The following is a 10,419-nucleotide window of genomic DNA, read 5'->3' on the forward strand; positions in this document are numbered from 1 at the left end:
CTGGGCTCTCTCCCTATAACAGTCTGCCCCTTATTCCAGAACATCCCTCTCTTGTCCTAGAAAGATCCCCAATAGCTTATTCCACTGGAGAGGGGAAAGTTCAGGTTTGGAAAGATGAAGAGGTCAGACCTCCTAGGGCATGAGCTGGAAGGCAGGAAGCTCAAAAGCAATGGAATTCATTCACCAGCATCTCTTCAAACACAGGTTTGTACAGAGAATGTGGGGCTACAGAGATGACCTCAAGTTGATGCGGTCCTGGCTGGGGAGAAACTGGCAGTGGGGAGATCTCCCTGCTTCTTCTTGGATCTGGAGCGGGTAAGTGACTTGCCCTGGGTCACACATTCAGACAGTGACAGTGCTGGAACTGGAGCCCAGGTCTCTGGCAGAGCCTGGCCCATTCCATCATGCTTTGGTAGATGGGAAGAAGAGTAAAGACGGGGAAGAAGAGGAAGCAGAAAAGACAAAGATGGGGATGAGAGGAGGAAGAGAGTGAAGAAGGTGAGGGACAAAAGAGTGGGTTGTCTATTTGTCTAGGCCAGTGGTTCTCAAAGTGTGGTCCCCAAATCAACAGCAGCAGCATCACTTGGGAACCTGTTAGCTATGCAGATTCTCAGGCCCACATCCAACTCACTGAATCAAGAACTCTAGGGGTAGACAATCAACAATCTATGTTTTAGATTCTGGTGCACAGCAGGGTTTAAGAAGCACTGCTCTCAGTAGACTGGAATTGTAGTTCTCCATGTATACTGATGGCATGAGGAACGGAAAAATGGTTACTCAGTGATCTACCTCCATTTATAGCCACATCTTTGGTCATCACCACCCCTCCCCCACCCCCATGAGTACCCAGGAATGAGACCCTCCCTGTCTTGGGTAGAGGACAAGAATACTCGGTGAGAGAGAAGGAACCTTGTGTCTGAGTTTGTCAGTCCTCAAGTTTGCTCTGCTCCCTGGGGAAGGGAGCCTTGGCTTTTCTGATTGGATCATGAAGCTGTTGCTTATCACACCCTGAGATAATCAGTGGAAATCACATGGGCTAGGCTTCAGGAGACCTTGTTATCTCTTGTTATCACTCACTGTGTGATCTCGGCAAGTTCATTCTCTCTGGGCTTGCTTCCCCTGTAAAAGGCAGGTCATGATGACCCTGACATCCTGACATCTCCAGAGCTGTCTGCTCTGGAGAATCTGAGGGGAGAACGTTTGGTGGAAGCTGCTTCTTCATCCCCAGCTGGATCCATCAGGAGGATGGGTACCTCTAATTCACACAGAGAGATGGCAGGTAACCCTGGAAGAGGGGCTATGGCTTGTCCTAGGGGAGGGAATAGGTGTTCTTAGCAAGCCTCACTCCGTGAGGATGAAAAGGCTCACTTTATCACACTCCAGGAGCAACCAGAAGTTCCTGACAGGATTTGTGTTCATTACATTATTCCTTTAGTAAAACTCCAAGTGACACTGATAAGGTGTCAAACATCTGTAAGCTAAGAGCTTGGGTGAGCTCTTTCATAATGGGTTCTTTTCCTGTCTCTTAGGAGTCATTCCTCAACTGTGGTGCATCAGGGAACTAGCTGTTGGTGGGCTCCCGGGCCTTCTACCTCAGGCCCATTTGCCTGACCTTAGCATGGACATTGCTTAGCATTGATGCTGCTGTGTAATGGGGAACTCTGCCAGGGCTTGAACCTGGATGTTATTTCTGGGGTGCAGACATGTTTGAGTGAATCAGAGGAATGGGTGGGATGCGATGAGAGTAATGTAACCCAGGAATAGCCTTATGGAGGAGCAGAGGCACTGGGCATAGCTGGTTCCCACTCTGGACTTACACTGGGGTTAGAGGGAGAGGATAAAAACGATAAGAACTGGCTTTACGAACACTTATGTAAGATGTTGGGGCCACAGCAACAGTGCTTTGGGGCTTCCTGACCTTATTTCATAACATGAGATAGAGAGAGCCCTTTTCTACCAAAGACACAGCTCTGGTTCTCCAAGGATTCAGGAGCTTGCTTGTAAGGAGCCAATGCTGCTGGATGGAACACACCAAAGGTAGACTCTGGGGACTCAGACGAGAGGGTCTTTGACAGGGAGCAGAGAACCTGTATGGGCAGATGGGGGTTAATGAGACAGCAAAACGTGAACAATTCTTTTACCCAGAATATTAGGAAAATTAAAATTTTTTTCAACAAACCATAATTTGTATTTTTCTAAGAGTTTTCATGTCTATGACTAGGAAAAAGTCCGCTTTATTCTGGATAGTTGAAAGGGCTAGTATGCACAGAGAAATCAGGCATGGTGAACACTTATAGAGGTAAATGTGTCATCAAAGGACATTCTTACTTCTTATATCACTCCCTAATAATTGCTGTTTAACACATCTGGATTTGTATATTGAGATCAATGGTAGGCATATTAAGCAAATTTTGTGAATAAAAGCTTTCGCTTCTCTAAAAGTATTTACCCTATGAAACTGGACTCAGAGGAAGCCTCTTGGAAGAAAAGCTATGACCAAACTAGACAGCATATTAAGGTCCATCTAGTCAAAGCTATGGTTTCTCCAGTAGTCACGTATGGATGTCAGAGTTGGACTATAAAGAAAGCTGAGCGCTGAAGAATTGATGCTTTTGAACTGTGGTGTTGGAGAAGACTTTTGAGAGTCCCTTGGACTGCAAGGAGATCCAACCAGTCCATCCTAAAGGAAATCAGTCCTGAATATTCATTGGAAGGACTGATGCTGAAGCTGAAACTCCAATACTTTGGCCACCTGATGTGAAGAGCCAACTCATTAGAAAAGACCCTGATGCTGGGCAAGATTGAAGGCGGGAGGAGAAGGGGATGACAGAGGATGAGATAGTTGGATTGCATCACCAACTTGATGGACATGAATTTGAGCAAGCTCCTGGAGTTGGTAATGGACAGGGAAGGCTGGCATTCTGCAGTCCATAGGGTCGAAAAGAGTTGGACACAACTTGAGCAACTGAACTGACTGTATTTGGGCTACATGATACCTTATGTACCTTATGTGTAACCTTTTCAAAGGCAGATTCTCTCATCACAGGGCCTTGAATGGGAGGATGATTTCTAAGTGTGAGCTATTAGGTTTGAGGATATTACTACCATTGTTAAGGTCTCTTTTACTGTTGGAGGGAGGAGGCTGAAAAGAGCCACAGAAACTGGGAGTAGATCCCCAGAAGTTTTGTCTGAGCCATTTCAATGGCATGGCAAGGGCTGAGGCTTGACCAGGAGGCTGAACTCCACAAGGGCCTGAGTGTTATCTTGTCTGCCACCATTCCCAATGTCCAGCACCATGCCTGGGATAAGCAGGCATTCAATAAACATTATTTAAGTGAAAAGTGGACAGTGTGTCTCGAGATATTTGGCTAAGAAAGGAAGAGAAGAGAGGTTGTTTTCAGGAGATTCAGGGTCAAGGGAAAGTTTCATAGGATAGGAGAGAGTTGATCATATAGTCAGAGCACAAATAGCCCATGCAGGAAGGAGAATAATGATACAGAAAAAGAGGATGATGGAAGAAGATGGAAGGAATAAGATTAGGAAGACAAGCAGAGTGATCTTGAAAAGAAAAATTCTTCTTCCTTGGAGATGGGTAAAATTAGGGGTGGGAGACCACCTGAGTCAGACCTGCATTCAAGGGTAAGTCTCTCATCCTGGAGCTCAGTTTAATTATCAAACCACAAAAGTTTGTTTCTCCTTGAAAATTCTCCTTGCAGTCCAGACTTTAAAATTTAGAAGATTAAAATGCCCCAAGATTAATTCTGGAAATACAGCTTTAAAAACTATTAATAAATCTCTATTTCATTGAATAGATTTAATCTGAATGGAAACCAGTATAAAAGGAAGCTAAAGAGCAAAGAAATAAAATCCAACAATATTGTATTTGGCTCTGTCACTAAGACTTTCAGAAAAATTCATATCCAGCTACTTAACGATGTTTCAGATGACTTACTATGAAAACTTATGCACAGGAAGATAAAATTGATACAAAAAGGGAAAAGTCACACAGCATGTTCAGGAAGGGAGATTGTTTTTCCAGGAACAGAAAAGGAAAGTGCTATAATTAAACACAAACATTTAGCTAATTTAGAGATTTATTGTCAGACCTTTTTATCCACTCTCATCTATTCTCTATGTTCCCAACTCTTATCAATTTGCAAATGAAAACACAGCCAACACTTTATACAAGGCTATTTTTAGCCCATTAAAAACCATAGCAGTGAAGATGACCATGCTGTTGAGAGGCCTGCAGGCTCTGGACAAGTAGAGGAGCTGTGCGCCCTGACCACCTGCCCCAGACACTTAGCGGGGACAGAGAAATACAAGGTGAACCCAGCTCATCTGTAAAGGCAGCCCAGAGAGCACGTGCTCAGTATTAAGTGGACACCCAGTAAGTACTGCAGGATTTCGGGCATCGAGGACTGTAACTGGGAAGGCTTCTGCAGGAGGGACTCAGGGGGTCCTTGAAGAAAGGTGGAGCCTTGGTCAGGGGACCTGGGTAGGGAGGATTCAGCAATTAGCATAGTAGGAATCTGCATGATCACCAGTCTCAAGACAAGCACTGCAGAGGCTGTGTGACTAAGGGTGACTGGGGAGGTAGATGATTTATCAGCCACAAATTATGTTCCAGGAACTATACAGGTACATGGATTCGTGTGTTTAGTCCCCATGAAGGTCACTGAAGAGATGCACGATCCAAGTTGCATTTTAAGAAAAGGCATCTGGTGGATTAGCAAGGCAGGGATCAGAAGTTGGGCAAGGATTTAAGGGGCTACTGCAATAATCCAGGCCTGGGGGTGAGACTGGGTTAAGGTCCTGGATTAGAGTGATGACAATGGAAATGACAGCAAGGAAAATATGCTTAGGAAGAATCGATAGTATCTAGTGACTAGATATTTGAGGAAGAGAATGTGATGGAGAGAATATTCCATTAAGTTCAGCTATGATTAGCCAAAGGTAGAAAAATAGTTAAAAGGTTAGTATAGATTTTTTCCTCATAAGGAAGCAGTGAGGAATGTCAGATAAACTAAATCTGAACCAAGCACTGAACTTTCAGAGAAAGAAATGGATCTATCATTGAGAGGTATCTTTAGTCTTAAATACCACTAGGGAAGTAGATATTTTTGATTAAATGACTCTCACAAGATTTAGAAAACCTTTTGGTAGAGATTTATAGTGTGGAACATATGGACCTTCCTCTTGTTTTTAGCCCTCCCATCTGTGAGGTAAATGAACCTAATTTTAGACATCCTAAAGAAAGATTACATCACTTGTTCTAGTCTTTACTTCCACCAGAAAACTCACTGTACCTTGTTTCACATGCTAATAGCTTTGTGCACTGACTTCTGTATAGTTAAAAAAGATTATTCTACTGTAGTTAAAAACTGTCCAAATGAAATTTGTCATTAACATCTGAGTAGCAGAAGTAGGGGTGGTTATGTACTCAAGTACTTTGAGTGAAGACCAGGTAGTTCCTAAGATTTAGTCTATAACCAGTTTAAAGGCATGACCTTTTTTCTTTTGAAAACACACGAGAAATCAAGTCATGTTGTGATAATAGAAAAGGCCACAAGATGAGTGTTCCATCTATATGCAAAATGGTTGAGAGTCAAACCAATCAACCAGGAGGCCAACTCTGGTTCAGATTCCTTGAGTACATAGCACTAAAATTAGATTTCTGTTCATCATATAACATTAGTAGTATTTAAGATTGAGAGAGGTTACATCTAAATAAAATTGGTAGTTAATAATTAAAAAGAAAAAAGTCTGTGGGTGTTCAACAAACTAGATTTTCTTAAAAGGTTAGGTAGGGCTGTCTCTTCAGACTGTTTTTTTTCTAAATTATAAGGCTATCAATTTCATGTCTGACAAATAGTTGTTTTCATTTGTTGCTCAGATGACTCTCTTCTTATTTACTACTGTCCTAAATAAACTAGTTTCCTTAGGAAACTAACAATGAGAATCTGGCACCAGTAACTGGCATATCTAGCTACTGGATCATCTGAGTGTTATTCCTGGGAACCTGAAATTCTACAAGTCCTAAATTGCTTATTCTAGCAGTCTCCTACTTTAGGCACAATTTTGTTCTGTAAACAGGCTCTTGGGATCTATTACTCTGCATTTAAAGTTTGTTTTAGGATGACAGGCTCCTGTGCAACTGCCAAAATGCATGATGCTCACAGTAGAGATAAAGGTGGGCCTGGGGAGGGCCTGCCATGTCTGTCCGATTAGACCCATTTCCGGCTTTGCTCCTAGTTCCTGCAGGCTTATGGCTGTAATGAAGTACAAAAGCATAGCCGGGAAAACTGGAAACAATCCCACATCTCTTCAGTGACTGGATAAATGAACTGTAGTACATTCATAAATGGACGATTCAGTAATGAAAATTAGCAAACTTGATACCTGCTGCAACAGGGATGAACCTTAGATGCATTTTGATTTAAGTGAATGAAACCACACCCTAAATGCTACATATGTGATATGATTCCATTTATATGACATTCTGAGGAAGGTAAAACTAGACAGTTACTAAGAAAAGATTGGTGGTTATCAGAAGTTGGGTCTGGAGGAAGTACTGACTACATAGGAGCAAGAATGAGGGATTTTGGGGATAATGGAAGTGTTTTATATTTCTGACTGTCAGAGTGGTTACATGACTATGCACATATCAACACTCATAGAACTGTACACCATTCTACTGTGCGTAAGTGAAAGATAAATACAATAACAAAGTTAGGATAGTGGCTTCTTGGCAGTAAGAAGTAGTGACTGGGAGTGAGCTGAGGGGTGGCAGTGCCTGGGGTGCTGATCATGTTCTGTTTTCTGAGCTTCAAGCTGGTTACATGGGAGATGTTGGTTTGTAATAACTCAATGAGGCATATGTTGCTATATATTATACTTCAATAAAAAGTAAACAAGAGATGGTGAGACAGAATTCCAACCTTCACTGTCCCCTGGTCTCCTTCCCCTAATTCTTCCCATTATCTATATACTACCACTTTAGGTAACAGAAGCCACCAGAAAAAACTCTAGTGTGAAATTCTCCCTGGTAAGGTTTTGGTACTTGTTCCTAAAAGTCTTGACAACCAATTCTGTTCACAGTGCTGTTTGGCAGACCAAGCTTTGTTTTGCCAGTTCTCAGGTAACTGTATTTGGGGGTGGAATGCAGAAAGAGCTGGTAGTAGTAGGAGGTGAATGAGAAACTAGTCAATGAGTAGTAGTCATTGTTTTATTCTTAAATTGAAAGAAAATGACCTTATCAGGGCAATTTAAGGCTCTCCAGACATGTATCTCAAATATTAATATTTTTTACATATTTTGCTGTAACTGTAGGGTCTAACACTGCAGAGATGTCTGAGAATGGGTTATAAAATCTTGATGCCTTCCAGTTCCATGTTTGAGTTACCATAGGTCACAGTCACAGCATCTCTGACAAAAAAGTGGGAATCCTTATAAGATGAGTAAACATGATTATGTTGTTATTCAGTTGCTCAGTTGAGTCTGTGACCCCATGGACTGCAGCATAACAGGCATCCCTGTCCTTCACCATCTCCCAGAACTTGCTCAAACTCATGTCCATTGAGTCGGTGATGCCATCCAACCATCTCATCCTCTGTCATCCCCTTCTCCTCCTGCCCTCAATCTTTCCCAGCATCAGGGTCTTTTCTAATGAGTCGGCTCTTCGCATCAGGTGGCCAAAGTATTGGAGTTTCAACTTCAGCATCAGTCCTTCCAATGAATATTCAGGACTGATTTCCTTTAGGATTGACTGGTTTGATCTTGCAGTTCAAAGGGCTCTCAAGAGTCTTCTCCAACACCACAGTTCAAAAGTATCAATTCTTTGGCACTCAGCCTTCTTTATGGTCTGACTCTCACATCCATATGTGACTACTGGGAAAACTATGGCTTTGATTAGACAGACCTTTTTTGGCAAAATAATGTCTGTTTTTTAATATGCCACCTAGGTTGGTCATAGCTTTTCTTCCAAGGTGCAAGCATCTTTTAATTTCATGGCTGCAGTCACCAATCTGCAGTGCTTTTGGAGCCCAAGAAAATAAAGTCTATCACAGAGACTGACTAAAATGAAAATAATTTTGTAACTAAAAGTCTGTCAGAATTTATAGGGATGTAGAATGGGGGACCATGTTCTTCTTTCTCAGTCTTCTGCACCATAAACACACTCCAGAGCAAGGGAAAGAACAGACATTGAGAGTCAAGTATCAGATGCTGTAATAAGTGCTTTTTACACACTGCTTTATTTAACCCTTATTAACAACCCTGCAAAGAAGTCAATCAAATCTCACTTAAAATATAGCAAAATGAGGGCTCAAGTTAATCTTTATACAAAGGGAACTGGAACAAATCCAGGCTTCTAATTCCAAGGAAAGGGAATTAATTTTAAAGGGCCCCCTTTATTTGTAATCTTACTGATTCTCAAAATATCTCCATTTTACAGATAAGTAAACACAAAGAGGGATGAGATGACTTGCCCAACTAATGTTATATAACCAGTAAGTGGCAAAGCTGTCGTTCAAGTCAAGCTGTGATTCCATAGCCCACATTCTTCACATTATAGTCTTCTGCTGCCAAAGCCAATGATAGCTATACTGTGCAATTCTGGAGTGAGATAAACAGAGTCTTCAATATTGGACTAAACTATCTAAACTTGGGTCAGAAAAGTGACATTTGTGTTCTGATATCTTTTAAATTCATCCACCTCAATAAAATCTCAAGCTCACAGATACTTTCTTTTAATCAGTAATTCAAAATTTGAGGGACTGAATAGCCCACTTAATTAAGTTCTCAACAAGGGGAAGAAAAGGACCTGGAATGGGAGAAAAACAACTGTTCAGGAGCCAGGAGTTGCAGGCTCTAATCCTGGCTCTGTCCTTGGCTGCAGCACAACTTTGATTAAGACACAGGGATCTCTGGCTTCTGTTTCACTACCTGTAAATCAAGAGTATTCAAGGCAGAATCTCAGAATGTAACTGTTTAGTACTTTGGAAAACAAAATTTCCACACCAGTAAAGTCCCCAAATTGCCGTGTTTGGAGTTTAAGACTGCAGTGGTCCAGCAGGTGTGTGCTGACCAGTGCTTTCTGCCTGAAGCTCGCTCCATCATTTTTTGAAGAGCCCTGCAGAGATATGGAATAGCAAAGCAGCCAGAGACGTGTAGTTATATTTAAGAGGTACTTTTATTTTTGCCAAATTAAGGGTATTAAGGTGCATACTGGGCTACCAAAGTGGTGTAGTGGTAAAGAATCTGCCTGCCAATGGAGGAGACACAAGAGACTTGAATTTGATCCTGGGGTCGGGAAGATCCCCTGGAATAGGAAATGGCAACCCGCTCCAGTATTCTTGCCTGGGAAATCCCATGGACAGAGGAGCCTGGTGGGTTACAGTTGCTGGGGTCGCAAAGAGTCAGACATGACTGAGCAACTGAGAACAGCATCAAGAACATAATATAAATATGGAATATTTCATAAAACATTCAAAATAGTAGTATTCCCTGTGTATTCAAATAGTGGACTTTCCCCCTAATGAATAGTGTTCCATTTTTAATCCTAAAGAGGTTCTTTGCCCATTTGACAGTGCTAGGCTTACTTGTTTGCCAGAAATAGTCCTTTCAGCTATGATGGGAATGCCGTATTCTGTGTGTCTGTCCTTACTGTGTGACTCTGGTCAAGGACCTTCATCTAAGTCTATCTTTATCTTTAAAGAGACAATAACATCACATAATTTAAGTTATAGTGCCTTACACAGTAGGGGCTGAAAAATGAGGCAGCCTAGTGTATCAGGAAAAAACCCGCAGCAGAGAAACTTTGATACGGATACCCAGCACTGCCATTTACTAGCTAAGTAAGCTTGGCAAAGTGATTCTGCTTAAGCCTTAGAGTGCAGCCAGTAACTTGTATCTTCTTTTAAAAAATTAAATGATACTAAAGTGGCTGTTGCGCAGCAGTACTAAGCAATTGGTACTTTTATTAATAATTCTATACAATCTAGAATGGTGCACACAAGTTAGTATCCTCTTCCCCCCAAAAAATCACTTAACGAGGACATTCAGAAAGCAATACATTTAACACATAAATGGCATCATTTTATAACCTCCTGATATTTTACATTTAACCAGTAAATGCTGCAAAATGGCCTAGGCTGGGTCCTGCTATAAGATGATTTCTGGGGCTCTGGAGATCAAATGACAACAGTAGTCTTCTGATATATTTATGTTTGGTAACAACTTACTATATTCAGCATGTAACACCTATGGTATATATTTCAATGTGTTAACATATTCAATTCCAAAATCTACCTAACAATTCTTGAATTCTGTTTACAAATTATGTGATGCCCCAAATTGTCCCCAAAATGCTAGCTTGTAAAATAATTTTTTCTTTTGTAATACAAGACACATTTAACA

This window comes from Bubalus bubalis, chromosome 1 (assembly GCF_019923935.1).
Source record: "Bubalus bubalis isolate 160015118507 breed Murrah chromosome 1, NDDB_SH_1, whole genome shotgun sequence".
Taxonomy (NCBI): domain Eukaryota; kingdom Metazoa; phylum Chordata; class Mammalia; order Artiodactyla; family Bovidae; genus Bubalus; species Bubalus bubalis.